Here is a 4,242-nt window from a genome sequence, read left to right as displayed (position 1 = left end):
ACACTTTGAGGAACTGATCATTTCACTGTCAAACAAAAGCCATACGGCTGGATTACATACACAAATGTCTCCATCCAGAAATAGATGTCCAATTAAGGGAAAATATGTTTCCAAAAATAATTTTGTTTCCTACAGTTTATAAGCTTGCTTTTTTTTTTTAAACTGACTTTTCATGTCAATCAATTCGGGATTGGTTTATTTTTAACTGAGTTAGTAAAATCCTATACCCCAAACCCCCTGTGTAGAAAGAACAGTCTCTGCTATTTGTTTTTGGTTTTTTAATAGTAGAACAGCTATCACATTTTCCACTCCATCTTTTGCTCCAAAGCCTTTCGTGCCATTGCAATTCAATGGATCTAAGATCTGTTTTTAAGAGAAGCTGCAGAGGCTCAGAAGACCTCAGAAACAGGCCCTGCGAGCTTCCCAGGGCTGTTAAGGATGATAAAGAGAAGCAAAAACTTTTAAGATGAGAAGAGATTAGTGCAATGATCTAGTTTACAGCCCTGAGACAGTACATCCAACAGTCCTGGCATCAAATAAATGACATCTAATGAGGAAAAAAGGCTGAGAGTTCACAAAGCAGATCCTTCTTCCCTGCAGAGGTCCCTGCACCCCTCACACACAATCGTTCCTTGAAGGTAGTGAAGACAACAGGACACATGGAGAGAGGAAGGCGAAGCTGCATGGAGCAGGTGCATGCTGGCAGGTCTGGTTGCTTGGGGTGTTTGGGTGTCACATCTTTCTTCTGGGCTTGTCCATTGTCAGTGGCTCAGGATTACCGTTCTTCAGCGAGTGCTGGGGTCGGATGGAGGTGAGGGTCCCCGTCCTTCCCAGGCCTTCAGCGGGAACTGAAAAGCCACCTGGAGAAGTGTGCTTTACAGGAGTGCTGGGTGGGAGAGAGCAATGCTGACCTAGCATTGTCCAGCTGTTTTGGCACCAGGTTTCACCAGGATTTCAACCCTCTCATGTTTCTTTGTTCTTCATCCCCCAGTCAACGCGTGACCCTTTGGCATAGGGCAATCACACACAGAGAGGCCAGTGGCACGTGCAGAGGTACCTGCAAGGACCAGAGGATGGGAAGGAGGAGAGGGGAGATTCAGTTCACCTTCACCACGTTTAATATGGACTTGAGCCACTCTGGATATCAGCGTGTGATCGGGGCCCTGCTGACCCTCACTGCGGGTGCTCTCCCCCAGCAGTCCAGGGGGCCATCTTGCGATTACTGCGAGAGAGGTAAGGCACGTTTCCGGTAACCTCAGAAATATTTAGGAGTCTCCAAGCTGGTGGGAAACCATTATCCTAAAGTCAACCAGCCTCCTAAAATCCTTGCTGGGCTTCTGTTTCACCAGAGCCGCTCCGCAGGGGTTGGCGTGAGGGAGACGGGCTCCAGCTGCGCCCCGCGGCTGGCTGTGTGGGGGACGTGTGGCAGCGGAGGGATGGGGCAGCGCCTTGTCCCTGCCAGGGGCTGTCCAGGGAGCATCTCTCACACACCTCCGCCACTGCTGGCAGCCGGGATCACACCACAGCGAGGCGCAGCCCCCTCCTCCCTCACCCAGAGAGCGCTGCATAGCTCCCCAGACTGTCTCTGGGACAGGTGGGGGGGGCTTAAAAAAAAAAAAGGAGGGGGAAAAAAAAACCACAAAAAACTGCAGTGACAGCCAGGCCTGGTACCCGCAGCCAGCATGGCTTCTCACCGGGGCGGCTGTGGTGGGGGGCACGAGGCGCCAGGACGCCATCTTGTGGCACCTCCCCACCCGTGACAGCCCACCGAGGCAGGGTACCAGCCCCCGCGCACCTCGTCCCCCCTCCCCGGCCGGTGGCCGTCCACCCTGGTGTGAGGCAGGCAGGTAGGGCCAGGCCCCAACACCATCCTCCCCCCAGAATGCAACCAAAATGCAAATTTCCTCAATGAGGGACTGCATTATTTGTGGGGGGAGTTGAAATGCTAGGGAAGGACTTTTCATCTTTTTAGCGCAGCAAAAAAAGTTGTTGTGACCCCAGTGCAGCTGGGTTGCGAGTGGTCCCCTGAAATAAAGCACCTCAAGACCACACGTAAGGCACAGAGGTACCTTCCTCCCATCCTTTGTGCACCCCAAGCCAGGGGAGCGCAGCTGTGCAAACATGGCAGCTCCTGGGGTGGCCCCTCTGCCGACTCTGCTTGCCAGGACCACGTTTCTCCCCCTGAGGCCAAGCATGGCATGCAGCTCCCAGTGGCCTGGCTTTCCCAGTGGACCAGGAAGGAATCTTCTGACAAAAATGGTTCAAATTAGTAAATGTCAGTTTGTTAAACCTCATGTTTTTCAAGGAAAGCTGCTTTAAGCACTGTGAAGCCATATGGTGTACTGATGACTGAAAGCCTGAGTAACTGCTCTTTTGCCATGTATGCCAGGTGGGCAAATTCTCTACTGGGAAATTAGATAGGGATAGGGTCTATGTCTACGGGCAGCTTGCCTTGGCAGCATTACAGGAAGGTTCCCATGGCCCAGCATGGAAATTCTGGTCAACGCAAGAGGAAAGACAAAATAAAAGTTCCTGCAAGCAGCCATCAGGCAGATATTGTTCTCTGTGCTCACCTCAGAGTGCTCAGCCAACATTCAGAGAAATTATGAGGATCCCAAGGTTCGGGAAGAGAATATGATGAAAATGAGTTCTCAAGCTGTATTCTAAGCAAAGTCCCTACATGCAGCAGCAGAACTGAAAGAAAGATCTAGTACCTTCATCTCTAAATGAATTGTTCTTGACCTTCTTAGTCATTAGGCTCAATGCAATGAGTCAAGGCTGAGAGATTAAGACGACCTGCATTTGAAAGTTTCTCTTCCTAGTGAGTGGTTTGATGCTGTTTGGCTTGACTGCAAATTTGGCAATCCAGCCCATTATATCTATTGAGTGGAGGGAAGTTTGTTGTGACAGTATCGACCACAACATCATATGTATAACTCAGCACCCATCACAAGACATTCATGTTTGCCCTGGCATCCTTGGTGTACCTTACGAGTGCAATTATCTTATTTGGATTTTCTTTCTAGATCTTTTCTTCAAAGATGACAATGTAGTTAAGACAGATTTGGCAAAGGAATTTCTTGTGTACTCTGAAATAAACATGAGAGAGGTAAGAGACCTATGGAAAATAAACTCTTGCATGTAGTTTTCTTTCACGTGATCTCCTTAGAAGTTTGTTTCAAATTCTTTAGGGAAGGCAAATTCCCTCCTGCCTATAGGTTTCCCAGGTGGTGCTGCTCTTTCTGCCAAAGAATAGGCTGCTTTAGACCAGAGAGCAGCCTCCTGTCAAACCAGGATCCAAGTCTGGGTTTGAGCTCCTCTGAGAGGTTACAGTTCTCCTAGCCCAATGTTGTAATATGGGCTGCCATATGGCATGGCATTAGGTGTGGTATCCTCTAGAGAAAATATCTCTCCTTCTGTTGCCTCTCTTTCCCCATCACAAATTCACACAAAAATTTTTCCTTTAAATCTGAGAGAATGAAGGGAATTGCAACATTTACTCCAAAATTCCCCATAGAAGAAGCCTCTGAACTTTCTGTTTCTGTTCTTTATGACATCAGTGCAAATGTGCCCTGGACAAGTCCTGGTAAGATCCTTTATAGGAACTCTTGTGCTCTCTGTGCTGCATAGTGATACGCAGACATGCATACACACTGTGGCGTAGCTAGGTATGAACCTCATGTTTTGGAATATCACATCTCTTTGTTTCTTTGCCTGTACCTTGAAAGTATCACATCCCATAGTCATGCACATGTTTTGAAAACATAAGGATCTGTTCCACATCTCCTGCTTTGTCTGCATCCAGTATTCTGTCCTTTCTGGGTTAACTCAAACGACTGTCACCAGAAGTGCTATAGTGGCCCTTCTGATCTTAAACTAGAAAAATAGGTCTGTTTTTTTCTTTAGAAAGTAGTAGAGATCTTCTGTAACGTCTGAGGTCATCTTGTCTGTCCTCCAGTACAGCAGGGCTAAATAATTTCCCTCCATAAACTTTGAGTCGAGCTTAAAATTGAGCTAATGTTCAGTGTGTCATACTTTTTTTTATCAGCAACTGAATTCAGTTTTGTTGCAATCTTCATCTCCTTTCCCTGGCTGCTCTGTAACCAAGCCAAACTGCCTCTTATCCTCACACTTTCTACCTGCTTGAATCACTCTTTGAAGTCCTTTGTGTCATAGTGCCTATTCCTACAGATACAGTGCATTGTCTTTCACAACCACTCAAAAGAGTCGTGTGGAGAACAG

Source organism: Mycteria americana, chromosome 1, assembly GCF_035582795.1.
Source record: "Mycteria americana isolate JAX WOST 10 ecotype Jacksonville Zoo and Gardens chromosome 1, USCA_MyAme_1.0, whole genome shotgun sequence".
In the NCBI taxonomy this organism is placed as follows: domain Eukaryota; kingdom Metazoa; phylum Chordata; class Aves; order Ciconiiformes; family Ciconiidae; genus Mycteria; species Mycteria americana.
This window is presented reverse-complemented; position numbering follows the sequence as displayed.